General features: G+C 39.1%; 1 protein-coding gene across 29 annotated transcripts in view; it reads right to left on the reverse strand.

Annotated features, from left to right (window-relative positions):
- Window positions 1-25606, reverse strand: part of NRCAM (neuronal cell adhesion molecule) — a 327295-nt gene that overhangs the window by 233655 nt on the left and 68034 nt on the right. For all 29 annotated transcript variants that reach the window (XM_043873013.1, XM_043872996.1, XM_043872986.1 and 26 more), the window contains exon 2: window positions 21429-21566. The gene's annotated coding sequence lies outside the window, so the exon portion shown is untranslated. The remainder of the gene's footprint in view (window positions 1-21428; window positions 21567-25606) is intronic.

Raw genomic sequence — 25606 nt, forward strand, 5'->3', positions numbered from 1 at the left:
AAGGGACATCTGTCTCCCTGAAGACCTTTCCAACTTAGCAAATCAATCTATCTTGAGTCCTATGCTGATCCGATATGCAATTAAAACAAAATAAAATTAGTTAACCCCATAAATATCATTATGCTTAATAGAGTCTTCATGCCACTGTCCTGCAAACAAATGTTTCTATGTCATTTGGTGCATACAAGCATGTAAAGTTTTAAAAAATGTCATCTATCCCATCTCTTAGAGAGGAAATAACGAGAACTGAAATGCCTAAAGGGCAAAACAAATAAGAAGAGAAAATACATCTGAAAACACCTGAGAAATTATTAATAAACCCCCAAAGCATTTATAATTGACTGTATTAATGCAATGTATTGTGGACAGTTAGGGGCTTCCCCGGTGGCTCAGCGGTAAAGAATCCACCTCAAACTGTGGTGCTGGAGATTTGCAAGAGTCCCTTAGACAACAAGATCAAACCAGTCAATCCTAAAGGAAATAAACCCTGAATATTCATTGGAAAGACTAATGCTGAAGCTAAAGCTCCAAAACTTTGGCCACCTGATATAAAGAGCTAATCCATTGGAAAAGACCTTGATGCTGGGAAAGATTGAGGACAGGAGCAGAAGGGGGTGAAAGAGGATGAGAGGATTGGATGGCATCACTGACTCAGTGGACATGAATTTGAGCAAACTCCAGAAGATAGTGAAGGACAGGGAAGCCCGGCGTGCTGCAGTCCATGGGTCGCAAAGAGTTGGACATGATTTAGCGACTGACAATAATATTGGAGATGTGGGTTTGATCCCTGGGTCAGGAAAATCCCCTGAAGAAGGAAATGGCAACCCACGTCAGTATTCTTGCCTGGAAAATCCCATGGACAGAGGAGCCTGGCAGATTACAGTCCATGGGATCACAAAGAATTAGACACAACTGAGCAACTAAATAACAAAAACAAACTGCAGATGGTTAATCTGATTTTGATCTTAAGTTGTCATCGCCTCAAACATTCCTGGGATTCACAGTGAACCTGAGATAGACATCTACTGGTGTTTGGTTGCCTCACATGGATGCCTTATTTATAAGTGCACCACAGATTTCTTTCAGAGGTCGTTTCAACTTTGGACATCATCTGGAGGGGCTCTGAATCCAGTTCCCTCACCTTTCCCACTCATGGGGCAGCTATGGAACCCCCACCAAATCAATCAATTACCTGCCTGGGATTCAAGTCTTGGGCAGAGTGCCGAGGAGACTAAAATGACAGGTTCATCCATTTAATCACTGTCCCCAGGCCTCCCTGGTGTCAGATGGTAAAGAATCCGCCTGCAATGCAGGGGACCTGGGCTCGATCCCTGGATTGGGAAGACCCCCTGGAGGAGGGCACAGCAACCCACTGCAGTACTCTTGCCTGGAGAACCCCGTGGACAGAGAAGCCTGGCGGACTACAGTCCATGGGGTCGTAAAGAGTCGACATGACTGAGCAACACAGCACAATACCCCGGCTGGATTCTTCTGCTATAAGATAACATCTGGCTTCCTGCTTTTTGGAGGGGACCTGGTTCCTGCCATGCTGAAGTCTGGTGACTGAGTCATCCCATAAATTCTGTGCTCTCCTAGTGGCCATCATATAAGTTTTTTTCTTCAAGTCAGTCAAAGCTGGGTTTTTGGGGTTTTTGCTACTCTGAATTTTTAATATTTTCACATTACATTATTGACAGCCTTATTTAAGATTTTTTTTTAACTTTTTTATTGACATATAGCAATTTATAATGGTGTGTTAGTTGCAGGAGTACAACAAAGGAATTCAGTGAGATATATATAGGCATACATCTAATCTTTTTAAGATTCTTCTCCATTATAGATTATCACAAGGTATTGAATATGGCTCCCTGTGCTACACAGTAGATCCTGGCTGTTTATCTGTTTTATATACAGTAGAGTGTATCTGTTAATCCCCAGCTCCCAATTTATGCTTGGTTTTGTTATGGGGCTTCCCTTATGTCTCAGCTGGTGAAGAATCTGTCTGCTATGTGGGAGACCTGGGTTCAATCCCTGGGTTGGGACGATCCCCTGGAGAAGGGAAAGGCTACCCACTCCAGTATTCTGGCCTGGAGAATTCCATGGATTGTATAGTCCACGGTGTCACAAAGAGTGGAACACGACTAAGTGACTTTCACTTTGCTGTGAGTAAGACGAATGTGGGCTGGTACTTGCTGCCCTCCTGGGAGAGGTTGAGTATAAGGCTGCTGAAGAGGCAGGATACCGGTACTCGTGTTCCTTTAAAATCATCCGGCAGCTTGAATCTACCAGTGAATATATGTGAACCATACTGGGGACCTCCTGACTCATTCTCCTTTCTGATTTTCACTTTCAACCTCTGTTCCAGTTAACGATGAACGTTAGGCAAGATTCATACTGGAAATCTGGTGAGAAGACCATCCAACTTCTTTCTATAATCTGTCTTAAATCCTAGCAAAAGGAACAGGTACATCTAAGCTACTGTTGAACAGTTCTTTTCAAAATAATGTAACTAGGGAATCTCGCAGCAACGGTCTCTGGGGCTAGCTCAGTAGCGCTTGCAGTGCACTGAGAACAGCGAAGAGAACAACAGTAATAGGAACTGAATGGAACATACGGACTTGTAGGCCTGTCTGCATAAAACAGTCTCCAAACAGAAAGTCAGCATCAGGAAGCTCCTAGCTGGACCAAGTGAAAAAAAACAATACAAAGCGACTTTTCAACCAAGACCAATCCCAGAGCAGCTGTAGCACTTCCACACTTGGAAACCTGGTTTACAGTCTTGTTAAGAGCAAGACAAATGAAAAGAATAATTAAAAGACGTCAGAGATGACTGCCAACAAATGTGGCTATAAACATCCTCCATGAGAGTGCTGAATTTCCTTTGGGAAAATATTAAATTGAGAGTGGATAGTATCAGTTAACAATGGGAGAGATCAAAATGACAAAAATGGAGGTAATATTTCAGAAACCAAAGCAATCCCAGGAGTTTCACACAATATTATTATGGCCTCACCACAAATCCCAGAGACTCAGTAAGTCAGAAAGGCATTCAGATGGATGACAATACTGCTGCCCTTCAGTCCTCCCCACAGCAAAAGGGCCATCCTCTTTCCTAACTTCCCAACATCAGAGCAATCCTGTTTCCAATAATAATTTTTTTGTTTTGACAGTTTTTAATTTTGTTTTTATTGGCATGTAGTTGCTTTGTAATGCTGTGTTAGTTTCTGTTGTACAACAAAGTGAAACAGCTACACATATCCATGCGGCTTCCTCGACGCTCAGCGGGAAAGAATCTGCTTGCAGTGCAGGAGACATAGGTTTCATCTTTGGGTTGGGAAGATCCTCGGGAGGAGGAAATGGCAAACCACTCCAGTATTCTTGCCTGGAGAATCCCATGGACAGAGGAGCCTGGCAAAACCCTTGGATGAGGACTGGGTTACAGTCTGTAAGGTTGCAAAGAGTTAGATATGACTGAGCAATTAAGCACATACATATACATATATCCTCTCTTTTTTAGATTTCCTTCCTGTTTCCAATATTGTTGACAATGGGTAAAATTTTTAATGCTCAGAATTTCCATATCTGGCAATATAGCAAACTACATATTCTGAAATCTAAATGAATACCAATATTATGGATAAAGTATAAAAGACAAGCTTGTAAAAGAAAAGCTGAGCTATAAGTAATTAAAAGGGAAATATCAGAGGATAACAGAAAAGTTAAACTATTAAATATTAAAAGGTTAAGCCAGAACTGAAATCAGTAGTTAAAGGTATCTTTCTATCACCAATTTCTGGGAAGGAGAGGGAGAGTAGAGGTGTTAAGAGTACAGGTCTTATACAGATGGCCAACAGATACATGAAAAGATGTTCAATATCACTAACAGAGAAATGCAAATCAAAACTACAATGAAGTATCACTTCACACCTGTCAGAATGGCCATCATCAAAAAGTCTACAAATAGTATGTTTCCCGGCAAATGTCACATTGCATTTGAAAATACATGGATTACTTTCAAATATCTTTTAATATGGGTTTGTAACAAAATTTTACAGTGATAAGAGAACAGACTCTGTATGATTTCAATAACTTTAGACCATGACATTTTTGAATCTCTACATCCCTGGATATGTTCCAGTGTCTCCTGGTTTACAGTATATAGGAATTTGAACAGAATTTGTATCTTTCTGCTGTGTGAAAGTTGTATAAATCTTTTTTTTTTTTTAAGTCTACAAAAAATAAATGCTGGAGAGGGTGTGGCGAAAAGGGAACCCTCCTACATTGTTGATGAGAATGTAAATTGGTGCAGCTACCATGGAACAGAGTATGGAAGTTCCCTAAAAAACTAAAAATAGAGCTACCATGTGACCCTGCAATCCCATTCCTGGGCATAAATCTGGAGAAAACTAATCAGAAAGGATACATGCACCCCAACGTTCATAGCTGCACTATTTACAACAGCCAAGACATGGGAGGAACCTGTGTCCACTGACACTTATGGATAAAGAAAAAGTGCTATAGAGATACTAATACAATGCAATATTCTTCAGCCATAAAAAAGAATGAAATAATGCCATTTGCAGAACATGGATACACCTAGCAATGATCATACTAAGTGAAGTAAGTCAGAAAGAGAAAGACAAATACCATGTCTTCACCATCACTTATATGTGAAACCTTGAAAAATGATTCAAGTGAACTTATATACAAAACAAAAATTAACTCACCAAGCAAAGTTTTGGGGAGCAAACTTGTGGCTGCCAAAGGTGGGGGCAAGGGATAAACTAGAGTTGGGAACTAACAGATACCTTTAAGGACCTACTGTATAGCACAGGCAATTATATTCAAAATCTTATAATAACCTATAATGGAAAAGAATCTGAAAAAGAATATACACACACACACACATATATATAACTGAGTCACTTTGCTGTATGCCTGAAATTAACACAACATTGTAAATCAACTACATTTCAATTAAAAATAAAAGAAGTACAGGTCTTGGATCCATATTGAGAGAAAAGTCAGAACAGAGGCAATTGCATGAAACTTGGATCCCCAAGGGCTCTGCCCTTAGTGAATCAGAAAAAAAGTTCACCCTAAAAAAGGATGTGGTATACTACACACACACACACATACACACACACAAACATATACACAAAATGGAGTATTACTTAGCCATAAAAAAGAATGAAATCATGCCATCTGCAGAAACATGGATGGACCTAGCGATTGTCATACTGAGTGAAGTGAGTGAGAAAGACAAATGCCATATGATATTGCTTATATGTGGGACCTAAAAGAAAATTATACAAATGAGTTTATATACAAAACAGAAATATGATTACAGATGTTTCTATTTATGGTTACTGAGGTTAAGAGGGAAGGAAGGATAAACTGGGAGATTGGGAATCACATATACGTACTATTATATATAAAACAGATAACCAAAAAGTGGATAACTAGTCCTACTGTGTAGCATGGGGAACTCTACTCAACACACTGTAATGGCCTATTACAGGGGAAAAGAATCAGAAAAAGAGTGGATACATGTATATGTGTAACTGATATACTTTGTTGTACATGTGAAACTAACACAACATGGTAAATCAACTATACTCAAATAAAAAAAATTTTTTTAATTAAAAAAATTCCACCTCATGATAGCTATCAAGATCTCATGGTATGAAGCTCATTCTATTACAACCTCATAAAGAACACTGCCAAACACAGAGGAGAATCAGCCACCATGAAGGAAAATCAGCAGAACAATAGAAGTAGATGCTCAAAGACATCTAATGTTATAATTATGAGAGATTAAGAATTATCATACTTGAAATGGTTAAAGAAACAAAATGGTGATAAGCATCACAAAGGAATACACGATGGAATATTATTTAGCTTTAAAAAGGAAGGAGCTCCTGACATGCTACAACATGGATGAACCTTGATGGCATGTCATGTGAAATAAACAAGACACAGAAATATGCTGTAGGATTTCATTTATCTGAGGCCCCTAGAGAAGTCAGGTTCATAGAGATGGAAAGTAGGACAGAGGTTGCCAGAGGCTGGAGGAGGGGGCAAGAGATATAGCACTGTTTAATGGGGATAGAGTTTCAGTTTTGCAGAATGAAAAGAGTTCCGGTGATCAGCTACATAACAACATGAATGTACTTAACTGAACTGTACACTTGGAAACAGTGAAGATGGCATAAAAATATTCATGTATTTTAGCACAATTAACATTTTGTTTTAAACACAAAGGATAAAATGTTATACAAATGACCAGGCAGATTTACAAAGTAACATGGAAATTCTGAAAATTAACAATAAAGTCATTTAATTTAAAATTTTAACTCAATATAGGATAAACATTGTAGTAGATACAGCTAATGACAGTATTATTAAAAAGAAAATAGAGTTCAATAAGTGATTCATATTATAGCATGAGCAAAAGAAAAATACAAAAAAGAGTCTAAGTCATAGAAAATAAATGAGAAGGTTTAACTTAGTTTCAAAGGGGAAGAATTAAAATGAGGGAATGTTCACAGTAGTAGCAGCAATTTTTCCACATATGATGGGAGACATGAAATTCACTGACATAGAAACCACTATATTAATACTAAAAGGGATGAATAATAAGAAATATCACCTAGACATGTTATAACAAAACAACATCTCTCCAAGGACAGGAAAATATCTTTAAAACAATCAAAGAGAAAAGACATATTATCTACATAGAACAAAAGTTACATTGCCTAGACTTATCATCTTGTGCACATTCTGGTTTAAGTATATACTGCTGCTATTTAGTCACTAAGTCATGTCCAACTCTTTTGCAATCCCATGAACTGTAGCCCACCAGGCTCCTCTGTCCACGGGATTTCCCAGGCAAGAACGCTGGAGTGGGTTGCCATTTCCTCCTCCAGGGGATCTTTCTGACCCAGGGATTGAATCCGTGTTTCTTGCTTTGGCAGGTGAATTCTTTACCACTGAGCCACCAGGGAAGCCCTTAAATATACATATACCAATACAACCATTTTGGAAAACAATTCTCCAATATCCAGTGAAATCGAAGATGTTCATACAATACTACGCAGCAGGTAGACTTCTTGAAAAAATAAAAACCAGAAGGACAAGAGCAACAAATTTTGCACATGAGTATCGAGAAACAGGTAGGAAAATGTTCATAGCAGCATGACTTGTAATAATATGAAATTTAAAGACAATCCAAAGGGATTAAAAAATGTGATATATACTCAGCACTGAAAAAAAAATCACCTGAAGAAATCTCACAAACATAATGTTAAGTAAAAATGTGTATGAGGTTGATTATATGAAGTTTAAATTATATAAAGCTAAACAATGATTTAGGGTAATGTTTACCTCTGGAGGGAGGGAAGAGGTATGATCAAGGAATAGAACACAAACAAAAATGGTAGACTATGTATAGTTTTCCTTTTCACATTACATATATGTTATCTTCATTTTAGAAAATAATAATAGCTAATAGTTTACATTATGAGTGATACATGTTCTATTTTGTCCCCACTTTATATATGGGAAAACTGAGCAAAGAAAGATGAGTGGCTTTCCCAAGGTTCCGAGACAGCACACAGCAAAACCAAACCAGAATCTAGGCAACCTGTTTCCATAGTAAACATTCCTCACTACTGAGCCATTCTCCCTCTCTTTTGTATATATGTAATATTCCATTCTAAAAATAAAAAGAAGTTGAAAAGGAGAAAAATGCTGGGCATTAATGTCCCAAGGGCTAACTCCATTAAAATTGTTTTTCAAGAAGCTAAACATGCTGTGTGTGCATCTATATATATGTGAGTATAACAAGAAACACACATCAAAAAGTTTATCATTTTATCTGCATTATTTTATTTTCTTCACGTTTTCCATCGCTTTCTAAATTATCTGCAATGAATATGTATTACTTTTCTATTTGGGGAAAAATCAACATTATTTAAAAATACTTCTGCCCTTGGCTTTAAAAAAAAAAATCACATATCCTAAATCACACAGTAAATTGCATAGGAAACTTAATTACAACTTGCTTGGCAGACAACAGACAACTCTAAGTGCTACTGAGTTCCAAAAAAGGGCCTCTGTTTTATATCTGAAGGCAAATAGTGTTTTAAATTTCAGCAAAAATTTTAAGAGGCTAGTATAGAGTTGCTTCAGGCTGGTCTTAACACGTGCAAATTTCTGTGGCCTTTATTTATAGGGCAATGCCAATCCTCTCCAAGGCAGAAGGGTACCCAGGAGGGGTCTTCTGTCCACAGCCACCAAGCTGAACAAGGAGAGACACAGAGGGAATCTGATGCAACAATTAAGAAACAGACTCACAATACAAAGAGATTACTTGCCTGACTAGCAAATATAGAAAAACAGCCCTTAAAAGGACAGGTGCACTGCCTGCTAACACTCCAGTAATTACGGGAGGCTGCAAAGGGGGTGCCTGAAATTGTTAAGCGTGTGGTGCTAAGTCCGCCCCTAAGAGTTGCATCTGTTTTGTCTTCCAGAGGAAAGGGAGGGGAAGAACAAGAGCTTTCTGCAAACCAGAGCTTTCTTGAAGGTGGGAAGAAAAACTCTCTACAGACACATAATGGTAGGGTTTTGTAGCACTATCCAGTAAATAAAGCACTAACTAAAAGAGCAATCCATGGAAATACTGAGTCAGTTTCCCTGGCATCTAAGGACCAGCACCAAGCCTCAGGTTTAAGTGAGGACAGGTCAGACAGGCTCCACTCCCACTAGCCCAGGCCTAGTAATACTGTTCTTAACAACTTAAAACACTGAAATAAAAACAAACTGACTCTCTAAAGGTGTGTGTGCTTAATCACTCAGTCATGTCTGACTCTTTGCGACCCTTTGGACCAAAGCCCGCCAGGCTCCTCTGTCCACAGGATTTTTCAGGCAAGAATACTGGAGTGGATTACCATTTTCCTCCTCCATGGGATTTTCCCAACCTAGGGTTCAAACTCACATCTCCTATGTCTCCTGCCTTGCAAGTGGATTCTTTACCCTCTAAGCCATCAGGGAAACCTAAGAATTACTCTAAAGATAATTACTCCAAAATGTCCCACGATCAGTTTCTACAGATCAAGTAGAAAAGCACGTGAAACATCCACATTTAATTATCTGTCATCACCGCACCTTCAGTTACTAGCTTGGAGAACTGGAGCAAACTGCTTACTTTTCCTTAGCTCTGGTTCTGGGCTTCTAAGATGGATACAATAACACCCCTTCCAGAATGCCCTCATGAAGATGAAGTGAGACAGTGGGTGCACTGCCTAGCACGATGGCCCTGAAGATGCTCTGGAAAAACTCCTGCACTTGTGCTGTCTATCTACCAAGCCACACGACACAGAGACACATACACACCCCTTCCCTGAGTGATGCAGCCTAAGGAAATAGCCTTCAAAAGTCACCCCCATCTCACTCATGACTTCCAAAATCAAGATCAACAACTCAAGTGTATTAAAGTGAGAACTGGGAGCTGTCCTTCATTACAGATTTCATTTACAAATAACAAACTGCAAAACAGTAGCTGGAAAAGGAAACTGCTAATGAATATGTATGAAATCTGCAAACCAGAAACAAAGATAAAAGCTGCCCTTTTTTGTCACATGAAAGGGAAGACAAACTAGACACAGAGAAGGTAGCAGAAGAGTCAAAATGAAACTTTCATTTCAGGGTGGAAGGCAGGGTTAGAAGTTCAACAAAGTATATAGTTGGGACTAGAGTAATCCATCTCTCTCTCTTTTCTTTTTTTGCTGTGCCACACGGTATGCAGAATCTTGGTTCCTAACCATGGTTTGAACCCAAACTCCCTGCAGTGAAAGTGTAAAGTCTTAATCACTGGACCCACAGGGAAGTCTCCTGGAATTCCATCTAGCATCTAAGGACAGGCATTTGGCTACTGGTGAATAAATCTAACTCTTGGCTTCCGAGTCAAAGAAGACTGAAAAACGAAAACAAAAATTAAGAACAAGAGGTTGAAAATGTTCTTTCTTCATGAAGTACAGTCTCATACTTTAACAACTTCAGTTTTTGCCAGAGACAACCAACCATAAGTCATCCTTGGTCCAATAAGCTGGTGAAATACAGTGAATAGAGACTGAAATGTCTTGGTTACTTAATGTTGGGCGTGTGTGCTTGGTTTTTCCTTCTGAGTTTCACTGAAGACTGAATGGGGCAACTGAATTTCTTATTCTGAACACTGAACATCATCATGATACATTATCAAGAATCAGAACTTGGAAGTAAGTACATTTGGTTTAAGAACAGGCAAAAAACAAAAAAGAAAAAACCACCTTTTGAAGGGTACAAGCTGGGCTGGGGTAAAGGAAAGCTTTTCCTTCCATATGAGTTTGAAGTTTTAAAACTGGATTAGAGTGTATGAAACTTATTTTTAAAAAAGAACAGAAAGTAACTAAAAGTCTATCAAATCTGCTCGAGATCTCTTCAAAGAAAAGGGGAAGATGATAGAGGAGATTTGATGGCAGGGATAGGGATAAAAATTTTAAAAACCTTTTCATGTTTGTACCACAGAGGCTTAAACTGTTCTGATATTACAGTACTTCTTCTGCTTTAAATGATGGATGAATCCCTAGGCATCTTGTTAACATGCAGATCCTGAGAAAGCAGGGCTGGGCTGAGGCCTGAACTTCTGCATTTTTAACAAGCTCCCAGGTGACACCCACACAGCGGGCAGCTGGTCCGTAGACAACACTTTTGTTTAGAAGTAATCTTATTTATTCGGCTGTGCTGGATCTTAGTTGTAGCACGCAGGATCTTACACTGTGGCATGCAAACTCTTAGTTTCTGTATAAGGGATCCAGTTCCCTGACCAAGGATTGAATCTGGAACATCTGCTTTTTGAGAGTGCAGAGTCTTAGCCACTGGGTCATCAGGGAAGTCATGCAGACAACACTTTTAGTAACAGTTTAGGAGAACAATAAAATAGAAGCCAGAAGATTTGAGTTTCGGTGACTACTGTCAGCTTAACACATAAAAATTTGAGGGCATGCATTTGGGGCAACATGGATGGACCTAAAGATTGTTATACCTAGTAAAGTAAGTCAGACAGAGAAGGAGAAATAGCATATGGAATTCCTAATGTGTGGAACTTAAAAAGAAATGATACAAATGAACTTACTTACAAAACAGACCCACAGACTTAAGAGAACAAACTTACAGTTGAGGGGCAGGTGGGGTGGGGAGGGATACTTAGGCAGTTTGGGATGGACATGTATACACAGTTATACTTAAAATGGATGATCAACCAGGTCCTAACACATAGCACATGGGACTCTGCTCAATGTTATGTGGCAGCCTGGATGGGAGGGGAGTTTGGGGGAGAATGGATATATGTATATATATATATATGGCTGAGTCTCTTTGTTGTTCACCTGAAACTACCATAACATTGTTTGTTAATGGGCTATACCCCAATACAAAATAAAAAGTTTTTTAAAAAAAGATTTGAGGTCATGGCCCCAAGCTCAGTTTTCTTGTTTGAGAGATACTAGATTACCTCAGTACCTTGTGGGTCATTGTGAAGTTCAAATTAAAGAACATGTAAAAGCACTCTGTGAGGTGCAAAGACCAAAGAATAGCAGTATTATTAGTTATTAAAAAGATCTTAAAGAACAAGTAACTTGCTGATGAACCCAAAGTGAGAGGCAGAATTAGGCTTAAAATCTGTATCATTCAATCAAGGCAAGTGCTTTGAGCTTTAATATGTTATAACTTAAGGTAAGTTTTATTTCCATCCATGTTGCTAAAATTTCTTCCAGAATATCTTAATGCATAAAGAAAGCTGAGCACCGAAGAATTGATGCTTTTGAACTGTGGTGTTGGAGAAGACTCTTGAGAGTTCCTTGGACTGCAAGGAGATTCAAGCAGTTCATCCTAAAGGAAATCGGTACTGAATATTCATTGCAAGGACTGATGCTGAAGCTGAAATTCCAATACTTTGGCCACCTGATGTGAAGAACTGATTCACTGGAAAAGACCCTGATGCTTGGAAAGACTGAAGGTGGGAGGAGAAGGGGACGACAGAGGATGAGACGGTTGGATGGCATCACCGACTCAATGGACATGAGTTTGAGTAAACTCCAGGAGTTGGTGATGGACAGGGAGGCCTGGTGTGCTGCAGTTCATGGGGTCGCAAAGAGTTGGACACGACTGAGCGACTGAACTGAACACTGAAAATTTACATTTGCGGATGATGCTGGAATGTGAATTTCTCTAGGTAAGTGGTGGTCACAGTGACTGCTGCAGTGTTCCCTGACACCTGAGGGAGCGAGAATAACGCTGAGCACATGCAGGCTACATAAGACTATTGTCAAACTGGGTAAAATGGAACGCAGACTAACATAAATGCCCACGTGTGTAAAAGAATTTCAGAGCTGGGCCAGATTAATACGGGCTGGAGCTATCAAGGAAGGCCTTATGGAGGAGGTATGCTCAGAATACGAACAGAATGGCCTGGGTAGCTTAGAAGGACAGCAAGGATGATGCTGAGCAAAATCAGACAGGAAGTCGACTGCATGAGCTGCTTGTGACAGGCCACCCAGTCTCCGACTCTGCATTTGATAACCAGATCCAGATGACCTCATGTTAGAATTCTAAGTCCATCTCCACTGCTGTGGCAGTGAGGGCGGCCAGGAATACTGGGGTAAACAGTGTGTACATTTTCCCTCATGAGATAGACAGCTACTGGAAGAGTTTTAACTAGGCCGTAAGAGAAGCAATGAAATTCAGTATTTTAATGAGATATAGTGGGGAGAAAACTGAAGACAGGACATCAGCAGGACTACCTGTAGGATTCTTGTTTCTAGCAATGAATCTATTTAGTCAAGTGAAATCCTAAATGGAACCTCTATATACCTGTGCTTGCTTAAAAAATAGAAAAAAAAATAGCAGAAACAGAGCTGCTTGCTTTAGGTCAAGGGGTGATGGGGCCCTCAGGTTAGGTCTGCTGGGCATCTTCTGAAAGAAGGTACTGTGCTGTGATGAGCATGTAATACAGGGTTCTGAAGTTAAGAGATTCAAAGACATCCCATGCAGACATACTTCTATAAGAGAAGCACAGACCATTTTTAAATATGATGGAAGCAGAGCCAGGCATTTCGGCTTATGGTCCAGGGCTCCTTCACCCACTTCATTCTGTCTCTTGTTTGTGACTCATTTGACAAGCCATGCCAAGGAGAAAATGCAAAATCTAATACATTTACCAGTAATTGAGAAACATCTTAGTGGCTTCCTCTTATCTTTTGACACTGAGGTCTTAAAGAACATTAAAAACCTAGTCCCATATCCACTCTTTAATCTTATCGCTAAGCCATTAATTGATTGAAAAAGTGTTCTCCAAAGTTCCAGACCTCTTGCTGGTGTTCTAAAGCCCTTCAGAGTGATTTATTACTCACAAGTGCTCATTTAAACAACATCATCCCAAGATCTGAGACCCCAAATAACTTACAGCACATATAGATAAATGGCATAGGATGCTAGGTTTTAATTTATTTTTATACATAATATAAAGAGATGACATATTGGAAATTATGATACTGATACTTGTCATATTTTTAATAGACACCTATTCAGTGAAAAAATTAACATTATCAGAAAACCACATACAAGGTGCATATGGGCATTTTCAAAGATATTATAAAAAATTTAGTTTAAAAGAAAATGGAAGTGGTCAAATAGTAGTTAGTTTCCATTTATAAAATAGAACATATGTGTCTGAGTTTCTAGGAAATATCATATCTGAAATCTCAGAATCACAAGAGTTCAGAGTCCTCCATAAATTCCCTAGGAAGTATCTCAGTGATTGACTGAATGTTGTCTTTCTTTTTTTTTTTTGAAGATTAAAAAATATATATATATATATGTTTATATATATTACAAGGTCCTTCCCATGTTTACTGTCCAAGAACAGAGGAATTCCCTTAATACAAACCCATCTAGATTCCTCCTTCAATTTATGTCCATTTTCTCTTGTTCTGTCTTCTGTGAATATGGGAAAAACAAGTCCAATATTCCCCTCATAAAACGTTTCCACTTACTTGAATATAGAAAGCAAGTTACTCAATCTTCCAATCTTATTTCCAGATCCTTTCATTCTTTCCTATAACATTTTCTTTCTATCTCTTTAATGACTTACGGATCTCTTTAGAGACCTTCCCAATTTCTCTACACACTAAATAAATGGAAACTGACAATGAGGAAGAACTATTTAAATAAGCAGATGATACCTCTTTCATTAACCTGATCCTCTACTGAAATAAATGTTGTCATAAAATGACATTACAATACATTCTGTATTATAATCAATTGGTCGGAACTAGTACACCATTTATGGATCATTTGTAGATAATTTCAACAAAAGCTGTAATTTAAGGAGTGCTTCTTGTGTGGCAGGCACTGAATACTTTGCTACTGAATCCTGGCAACAACTCTAAGAGGTTGGTATTTTTATTCCCATTTTTCACAGGAACGGCATGGACTTGTCAGAGATCTTGATGATGATTCTTGAGCCAGTGCCTTACCACAGTGGACACGCATACATGTACGCAAGGCATGGTCCAGGTACGGCGGCTGCTGCAGGCTACCTTTCCTCGAACCAGACTCTGAGATGAGAATTTGGAAATTTCACTGGTGACTGCTGCTGGACTCCACACAAACGGGAGAGTGAAGAAAGCAGGTGAGGCAGTGGGAGAAGCCGGACTGCAGTCACAACAGAAGCCCCAGCTGACCCTACCGGCCCTACAGAGTTGTCCTGAAGTGGGGCAAGGGCCTCTGTGTCCCCAGGTTGACCAGCCACTGAATGGATGCTGCTGCCCCAGGGGCGATGGGCAGGCTCTTGAGTGAGGCAGCTCTCCTTAGCTGACAGCTAAGGGCAGTCACCAAGGAGGGATCCAGCTGTGAGCTTCCAGCTGTTAAGACTCCCAGAAGCTGGGGAAAGAGGATCTCAAGCCTGAAAGGGGCACGGCGTCTGGGCGACAGCACAGCTCTATTAGAGTGACTATTTTCGGATCTCTAACTCAGAATATGGTTCTGCATAATTGCTTATCGATTGGTAAGTTATAAAAAATCATGTAGCGTTCATGTCAAAGAAATCAAAAAAACAAATAAGGTGGAGGCAGGAAAGGAACTCCAAATACTTCTTTGGTTTCTGTGTAGGAAATACAAAATACCTCTTGTTTTTCTGTCGCTTTCTTCAGCTTTCTCTCTTTTTCTGCCTCTGCCCCTTTGCTGTGTCACATTCTCTGTGTGACACACATATACTAATATGATGACTGGAAACAAAACTGGAAGTTTTGATAGCAAAGAAGGGAAACAGAAGAGGAGAGAGAGTAATTTGAAATATTAGTAACAGAGAATTATTGCCCAAGCAGATACTGCCATTTTAAATAGTTCGGTCAATGATAATACATGTGTCCTCTGAAGGAAAGATGTTACAAAGGATGAATAACCTCTGTTAGTGGCTCTGCATCCTCAATAATGTTTCTATCCTTAATCTTTTCTCATACAATTTATTGTCTAAACTATATTAAAGAGACATAATTGCCTCAGGATGGTTCTTGCCAAAAGAAAATTACAAATACTTATACTATTGGTCATAAAAGAGGAAGTTCTGTCTCATTTTTCACTTTATAATGAGAACAATCAAACATGTTTTTAAAGTTTAAAATCAAAATTATGTATTATGTATTGTTCTCTATTTATCCATTATGGAGAAGCTTTTAAAAAGCTAGAAAGCCAACAACTAGCTGGAATGGCTTACTAGGACATGAATTTGAAATAGATCCCCAGGGGATAATGAATCCAGCTTATATTGTGGGGAAATGTGAAGAGTATTAATTCATATTATGCTGCCTTGCTATTCTATTAACAAATGCAAAAAGAAATTCTCGCGGCAACGTTCTCATTTTAATGTGAGCAGCAAGATATTAGTACAGAAGCCAGAGTTCAAAAAGTTAATAATAAACCTGAGTCAAGAATGATTTTGAAAGGATTCAGATGACAAAAGGCAGTGGAGAGTGAAAATTCAAATGTAGCAGGACATTATCTGATTAGAAATCCACTGTTATTGTCCTCCACCAAAATGGCCCACAAACTGCTGATGCCTGTGACCTCTACAGTGGGATTGAATTTGGATCCAAAGCTGGTGGCTCAGCATTTCCTGTCCCCTCTCTTCTCAAAATCCCACACTACAAAAGGGCGTAGGGTAACACACTTTACTACTAAATATGATTTGAGCCTTTTGGAAGACTGCCCATTCAGAAGTGTCACCCTGGCAACTCACCGACGGCTTTCACTTTCTAAGAGTTTTCTCTAAACAACCTCCCTCCCGCAAAATTCTGTGCTCTACCCACAGGGCAGAAGAAGGGAAGTCTTGAATATTATTTCAAACTCTAAATACTTTTAAGTGGCGCCTCCAAAGCTAATATCAGTGCTATCCATTGTGCTTTGTTGGCATAATGATACTTGGAACAGTCATTCTGGAATCGAAGCAGGAAGCAGCCACCCAATACTGCTGTCCACAGTCAGACTGTTTAGTAGACCCTACCACCAAGCCCAACGACAGCAGTGAAAGCTGACCTGTCCCTTCCCAGACATCACATCATTCTGTGTTTACTGTCTGCAGAAGTCTCTACATCTCTCCATCTCTGTTCACATCATCATTTGGTCCAATGTGGCCACACTAGGCTGAGAGCAACATGCCAAGACACTGTCTTCCCAGGGCTCTTGCTTGTTACCAAATGAAGGGTGTGTGTGTACATGTGTGTGTGCATGCTAAATTGCTTCAGTCGCATCCAACTCTCTGCGACGCTACGGACTGTAGCCCACCAGACTCATCTGTGGGATTCTCCAGGAAAGAGTACTGGAGTGGGTAGCCATATCCTCCTCCAGGGCATCTTTGCGACCCAGGGACCGAACCCAGCCCTGCATTGCAGGAAGATTCTTTACCGTCTGAGCTATCAGGGAAGCCCAGTGAAGGGTCATTTGCCTGCTTTTCAGTCCACAACCAATTGTCTCCACTTTTAGATCCATAAACACAAACTGTCAAGGGTCTCCTGTTTTGGAGATACTACATTTGTCTGTATCACAAAGACTATGAGTGAGACAGAAGGCAGAAAGACACCAAAACGGGCAGACATATTTCTTGTGTCCGGCACACAAGCAAGTGGAAACTCCTTTCGCGACTGGCAGCCCTCAGGATGACTGAATCATGTTGTGTATCTGGACCCTGAAACAGCCCACTGGTTTCACAGCAATGACTGCCCGTTCTGTGAATTTCAGAGAACAATTCATTGTCCTTGAGACCACCTACAACTTGCATGCATGTGACGTCATTCTAAGTTACACCAACTCAGCATTTCCATGAATTCATTTTCTATACATAAAATTCACCAAGTCTTACAATGTTTTTGACCCAATCAGAAATAGCCTCTGCTTAAAAGTGTTGATTTTAAAATAAATGAAGAGTGTCTCTTTTTTTTAATGTATGGAAGTTGCCTTTTATTTTAAAAAGGGAAATAAAGCTGGAAAAAAATCAGATGTTTCAGGAAACTGGGTTGTATGGCCAGTGCTTGCCTTATTTGAATGTGCCTAGAATGTGCCTAGTATGCCTGTTGAAAGCACCTATTGGAAAAAATTGGCTTGATAATGGATTGAAATGACAGGTCTTTTTAAACTGGAATTTAAACACAGGTGGTTTTGATTCTCTTCCAGTCCTTCCTTTTAGCAGTGGAACCACAACAGAGAATGCTAAAATCAAATTTCATACTAAAAAAATTTTTAGGTGCAAAGATAAAAAAACAATAAAACGTTAATCAGAGCCCAAAGCAGTAAGGCAAAATCTGTTTGCTGAGCAGAGAGTGATTAACCAAAGCATATGCCATCAGTGTGAACTGATTTACTTAATTCAATTTCCTATTTTAAGACACATAGATAACATCACGGTTCAATAAAGATTTGGAATAAGAAGGAAAAAGCTCAAGTGGAAAGGACAGAATGCGTTTCAACTGGCCAGGGCTCTGGCTCCAGCTGTTAGCATTATGTACTTAATTCTGCTTCAAATTAATTCTCTTTTGTATAAAACTGAAAGTGACAGATTAATTGATCTTGAAAGTTTCTGGAAGGATGCTAGAGAAGTGAACTAGAAAGAGTAAAAAAGGAGCATTCTGTAATATTCCAACAGATCTTAAGAAAAAAAAATCAGTAAGTTCATTACGACCATGGTAATCAAATAAAATTCACTCAAAATAGTACTATTGTAAGTATTATTTGAATTTAAAATTTTTACCCATGACATTCCCTCAAAGAAGGCTCTGCGTAATGATTTTCAGAAGTCTGACTTGGGTAGGCTTGACCTCAAACAGTGCAGCCTCTGTTATAACAGTCTTCCTTAATGAAATTCTGGGTTGATTCTGGGAAGACCCAAGGGAGGGACCCTGGCACCACCCCACAGAAGACTGCAAAAAAGATGCTGCTTAGTCTCCCACATGCAAGACTCAGATCCTGGATAGAGCAATAAAAGGGAGGAATTGATAAGAAATCTCGATTTATACAGGGGGAAAAAAAAAAAACACAACACTATACTTTGGAAAGCAAAGTACTTTTAAATAACTTCTATAGCCACTGTGAATTAAAATGGAGACTGGCACTTACAATTCTACAACATTTTAGGGTTTCATGGGTTTTTAAAATACTAGGTGGAATTTTCTTTCATCAAATTCAAAAGGTCACAACAATGGTCATGAGGTAAAATCCCAATTTATTATGCCAAGAAAACAGGACCAACAAGAATAGATACAAATGAAATGACAGGTAATGGCAAAATAAAATGGAAATTGAGAATGTGGTGACTTGTGCTTTAAGTATACAAATAAATGATAGTGGAGGCTTAAGTACAATATAAAATTTATATTTTAAAAAAGATTTTTAACTATTGCCTGTAACTCCCAAATCAACATTGCTAGTCCTCAGCCCTGCCCTAACCACCACACTTACATGTCCAACTAGCTGGGAGCCATTTTGACCTACACGTCCCAAATACACCTCAAAGTCCTCTCCTCCCCGCCACCAAGTCCACTTCCCTGTTAATTCTCTTGATGACATCATCACGCTTTCCGTCACTCAAGTCAGAAACCTGACAATCCCAAGTCCTAATGTTTTCTCACTTCCAATGTTCAAGCTATCACAAAATTCAGAATATTCTAGTTGTCTAAAATTTCTTTCTCTGTTCCTCACTCAGTTCAGTTCAGTTCAGCCGCTCAGTCCTGTCCGACTCTATGTGACCCCATGGACTGAGGCACACCAGGCTTCCCTGTCCACCACCAACTCCTGGAGCTTGCTCAAACTCATGTCCATTGAGTCGGTGATGCCATCCAGCCATCTAATCCTCTGTCGTCCCCTTCTCCTCCTGCCTTTAATCTTTTCAGGCTTCACGGTCTTTTCTAATGAGTCAGTTCTGCAAAGCAGGTGGTAAAACTATTGGAGCTTCAGCATCAGCCCTTCCAATGAATATTCAAAGTTGATTTCCTTTAGGATTGACTGGTGTGATCTCCTTGCAGTCCAAGGGACTCTCAACAGTCTTCTCCAACACCACAGTTCAAAAGCATCAATTTTTTGGTGTTCTCTGCTTCTACCCTAATTATAGTCCTTCCATCTCTTCCCCAGATCATTACAAATCTTCCTCCTTCAATCTCGTTCACCTGTAACTCTTCCTCTAACTTTCTTCAGGTTAACACATCTAAAAGGCCAATGACTGCCACCTTAAAATCCCTCAGCAGAAAAGGGAACCCCCTTACACTTTTGGTTGGAATTTAAACTGGTGCAGCCACAATGGAGAACAGTACAGAGGTTCCTTAAAAAACTAAAATACAATTACCATATGATCTTACAATTCCACTCCTGAGAAAACTGTAATTCAAAAAGATACATGATACATGAACTGCAGCGTTCATAGCAGCACTACTTGCAACAGCCAAGACATGGAAACAACTTAAATGTACATCAATAGGTGAATGGATAAAGATGTGGTGTGTGTGTACACACACACAATGGAATATTTATTACTCAGCCATAAAAAAGAATGAAATAAGGCCATTTGCAGCAACATGGATGAATTCAGAAGTTATCATACTAAATGAAGTCAGACAGAAGACAAATATGATATCACTTATTTGTGGAATCTGAAAAAATGATACAAATGAATTTATTTACAAAACAGAAATAGAATCACACAGGTAGAAAATAATCTAATAGTTATCAAAGGGGAATGGGGCTAGGGGAGTGATGAATGAGGAGTTTGGGATAATAAGGTCCTACTGTATAGAACAGGGAACTATATTCAATATCTTATAATAAACTATAATGGAAAAGAATCTGAAAAAGAATATATCACTTTTCTGTACACCAGAAACTAAGACAACACTGTAAATCAATCATACTTCAATTAAAAAAAAAAAACAACCTTCAGTGCTTACAAACACACACACACATACACCCCCCATACCTATGGGTCAATAATCCTGAATGACTTATTACTTCTGTATGTGAGTTTTACACAACTATCTCACCACCACTGCAATGGACTCCTCCACCCTACCCTGCTCTTTACCAGCCTAACTCCTATTCATCTTTCAAGGGCCATTTCAGGGGTTACCTCCTCCAGGAAGCCTGCTTTTACACATACAATCTTCTGGCTCCAGGCTACATTTGATGCCTTTTTTAATCCTTAGTGCATTCTCAATATACTTAAGATCACATTGGAGAGGATCATATTTACTTATGTGACTGTTCTGAATTTGACAGATATTCCTTGAAGGGAAGGACTTTACTTCTTAAGATCCTCGCAAAGTATACTGAACTGAAATAAAAATGAATCACACTATGGAAGAAAACAGATTGGAAGTTATGAGAGTAATCTGGAGGATTATAAGTGTTTGGAAATAGTGACTACTTTTCTTACTTATGCAAATAATACTTCATGGTTTACATAAGTTATATTGTTTGATTCTTAAAATAATCCTAGAAGGCAGGGTAAGAGAAATGAAGGCTGAGAGAGACCTTAAATGCATAAGAAATTTCTGAGAAGAGAAATGTTACTGATTTTTTTAAGGGGTGTGTGTATGTATGTGTATGTTTAAATAAGTCTTCATAGATCGTCGTTTCACAGATCTACACTTCAGATAAATTCCTATTTGGTCAAAATAGCCAACTGATATCCTTCATGACTACTATAAAATCTCCTGAAAAAGAAAAACTCTCAGTTCTTTAAAGAGAATTTTCAGTAATGTAGCCCCCTATTCACTCTTCCAGAAAGCAGATCTTGAAGACAGAACAGCTCAATTAGATTTCTAAAGACAAAGAGAAAACAGTTTCATTCTCACCTTCAAAGATCCACCAGGCCAGGAACCTCCCAAAAATTTCCTTGATTCTGGAAGCCGTTCTTTTCCCAGGATGCCAACTCCTGAGAGCAGATGTGGTTAAAGTCTTCGGCACACAAGTGTGGAGTATCACAAAGGTTCCTGAAAACAAAACAATCACAGAACAGTGTAAACTGTTTGGGGTTAGCTAATTCTATTAAGCTTTCAGCTATCCTACTAAAATTGACGAGGGGAACTTAATACGTATTAAATCCCATGATGAATTTTAACCAAGCATTACAGTAGTTAAGGACATCAGTGTCTAAGAAACTTCAAGCAATTTCATGGCAACAGGTAATTTAAAAAAGGTAACACAATTCCAATTACATTTTGGTATATGATAGAAGTCTGAATGAGCCCTCAATAGCAGGAAACAACTGCTCACAAAAATCAAAGAGCAAAAAAAGGCACTTGATCTAATTTTACTCTAATACTTCATGGGAATACAGAGTGCTGTAGAATCACATCAACACACAGGTAGAGGCTAGGGAAATCTAATACAAGCTGCAAAGAACAAACAATGAAGAACTAAGAATTTGATCAAGGTTGATGATCTCAGTGAGGAACACAGACATGCAATTACATTTTGGAGGTCGCTTTGAAGGCAGTGAGAAAGGAGGTATCTGGGAAGGAAGGTTTTAGAACACATCATTGTAAGAAAACAAGCACAAGGTTAAGGAAGAACACCATAGAATGAAACCTTACTTAAAAGGAAGCCAACTAACAGAAGTGTTCGAATAATGTGTTTATTTAATAACTCATTCTTATGAGAAAGTGTGAAAAAAGAAACACTGCAAAAATGTTCAGAAAATCTCTTTCAAAACAGAACTTGGGGACAGTGTACAGGGAAAAAAGAGAAGCCGGGAGTCTAGACCTGCCTTTGCCATTAATAGTCTGACCTTGGGCTTGCTAAGTGTTTCTCAAGCTTGCAGGCACATTTGCACCAGTGGGAGAGGTTTTACAAAATGTCAGTGGCTAGGCCCCATGTGGCCAAATAAATGCCTGACCAATTACCAATATATCAGATCAAGTGGGACAGAACCCAAGCACAAGCATTTTTTTGAAGGAGAGAAAGTCAGAGGAGACATTCTTCAATGATTCATCCAGGGCTAAGAGTCCCATCTTCTCTACATAATTCGCATCTGATCTCTAAAACAAATACAGTTTAATAGTATCCAAAACTTCCAAACTCTATAAAATTTAATAGTTCTCCTTTTCAAATTATAGTTTTCTCCGTATATGTGCCCAGGAGTGGGATTGCTGGATCATATGATAGCTCTATTTTTCATTTTTTTGAGGAACCTCCACACTGTTCTCCACAGAGGCTACACCAATCTGCATTCCCACCAACAGTGTAGGAAGGTTCCCTTTGCTCCAGACCCTCCAGCATTTATTACTTGTAGACTTTTAAATGATGGCCATTCTGACCAGTTGAGGTGATACCTCACTGTAGTTTTGATTCACATTTCTCTAATAGCGATGTTGAGAATTTTTTCATGTGCCTATTAATAGCCAAAACACAGAAATAACCTAAAAGTCCATCAACAAATGAATAGATAAAGAAGATGTGGTGTCCTTATATTATGGAATATACTCAGCCATAAAAAAGAATGAAATAACATCATCTGCAGCAACATAGATAGACCTAGAGATCACACTAAGTGAAGAACACCAAAGACAAACATCATATGATATTGCTTATATGTGGAGTCTAAAAATGATAAAAATGAACTTAGTCACAAAACAGAAACTGATTCACAGATATAAAAAAACAAACTTATGGTTACCAAATGGAAAAGTAGGGGGATAAATTAGGAGGTTGAGACTAATATATACATACTGCTGCTGCTGCTGCTAAGTCACCTCAGTCGTGTCCAACTCTATGCGACCCCATAGACGGCAGCCCACCAGGCTCTGCTGTCCCTGGGATTCTCCAGGCAAGAACACTGGAGTGGGTTGCCATTTCCTTCTCCAATGCATGAAAGTGAAAAGTGAAAGTGAAGACGCTCAGTCGTGTCCTACTCTTAGCGACCCCATGGACCGCAGCCTACCAGGCTCCTCCGTCTATGGGATTGTCCAGGCAAGGGTACTGGAGAGGGGAGCCATTGCCTTCTCCATATATACATGCTACTATATATAAAATAGATAACCAACAAAGACCTACTTTGTAGCACAGGGAACAGTACTCAATATTTTGTAATAATCTATAAGGAAAAAGAATCTGAAAAAGAATAGATATATATATAACTGAAATCTTTAGTTGAAACTAACACAACATTGTAAATCAACTTTATGTTGATTAAAAATAAATAAATAGTTCCCTAATTTTCAAGAGGAGGAAACTAGGACTCCGAGAGGTACACAGACTTATATGAGGTCCAAGCAAAGGATTGAGACCAGGATGGACTCGAGTCTTCCAAGGAGGATAAAAGCAGATCATGAGCTGGGGCCTGACATGACCCTATTTCAGGCTGGGCTAGGTAGGACAGATCCACATGGATTCACACCATTAACAGGGCCTGATGCTACTGACTTTCTGGGAAGAGGCAAGCATAACCTCAGGATTCCCACCCCTTAAGGAGTAATGAAGATAAAAATAATCCTAAGAGCTAAATTTCTGAGTACTCTGTAAGAGCCCGACATTGTGCTAAGTGCTTTAATCCTCACAAGAACGCTCTGTCCTAAGGGCTATTATTATCCCTGATTTACAAATGAGGAAACTGAAGTTGAGAGTGCTTTGTCTTGCCTCCAAAATGGTGGAAGTGGAATTTTAACAAAGCTGTATTTTTTTCCCCAACCATGTATTGCCTGTAGAGAATGCAATAAACAGGCAGCTGGAGGCAAGGCTACTCTGCCCTGTATCTGCCCAGCCCTATTTTTTTTTTTTTTTTCTTTTTTGCACAAAGCACTCTCACGTTGGAAAAAGGAAACAGAAGCACCCGGGAGTCTTCTCAGTGCTTTCAGATTTTCTCCAATTAAATAACTAACTATTGTTGTTTGGGAAAAGATGAACATTGTATGGAATACTTTTTCTTCTCCCTTCATAACACATACACACACACTTCCAAATTAGTAGAATTTAAATAGTGAGATTTAAAGACACTACTTTGGAGACTTCAGCTCAGACAAGTGTCAGAAGAGTCACCACTGAAATCTGTCCTAAATGATTCAGTCCATCATGACATGTGAATTTTAAAGCTTAACTGAAATTTCTGGAAGGTCATTTACAATTCCTTAGGAAAAAAATGTCTGAAACACTCTTAAACTCATCTTCAAAATCTTAGAGAAGTATCTTTGTTGCAGTTTGCTGGTCCGGTACATTTACATTATGTAAATGATTTCCTTTCTTCAAATAGCTACTGACTATAATAAAATTAAGTTATAAATATTCCAATATGAAATATATTTTATTTAAGAGGCTAATGCAAAGCATTACTGCTTCTGACACCTTAGGCATCTCATAATTATACTGTGGCAGAAATCATCTTCACAGCTCATTTTAAAAATAATGTGAAAAGACGGTTTTCATTAAGACACTTCTGGGAAGAAATAAAAGAATGACAGTAAAAATGAAAACATAATTTCGCAAACTGGAAGGGGCCTGGAAGGTGTATCTAACCATCCATCTGCCCACAACCTATTCCATTTTCAGGGTACTCTGTACAGAGTTGAATCTCTCTTCTCATAGCTTTCACTCTTTGATCCCAGATCTGGCTACTCGATATAGATCCAGATTCACATCCTAGTGTAAACCTTCCCAACCACAGCCCACTGTTCAGAAAAGCAGGGATCAACTGCTGATTTAGTAGAGGTGGCCACTGATAGGACCAGGGGAAGCACCTGACTCCAGGGCATTCTCAGAGGCTGGAAGATGACCCATGAGGTTGCCTTGTGCCAAAGCCTCTGCCCTAGTATGTGCTAAGTCACTGCAGTCATGTCTGACCCTTTGCAACCCAATGGACTGTAGCCCAACAGGCTCCTCTGTCTATGGAATTCTCCAGGCAAGAATACTGGGGTGGGTTGCCAAGACCTCCTCTAGGGGATCTTCCCCACCCAGGGATTGAACCTGCATCTCTTAGGTGTCCTGCATTGGCAGGCAGGTTCTTTATCACTAGCGCCACCTTGGAGAAAAAAATGATAAT

Source organism: Cervus elaphus, chromosome 18, assembly GCF_910594005.1.
Source record: "Cervus elaphus chromosome 18, mCerEla1.1, whole genome shotgun sequence".
NCBI lineage: Eukaryota > Metazoa > Chordata > Mammalia > Artiodactyla > Cervidae > Cervus > Cervus elaphus.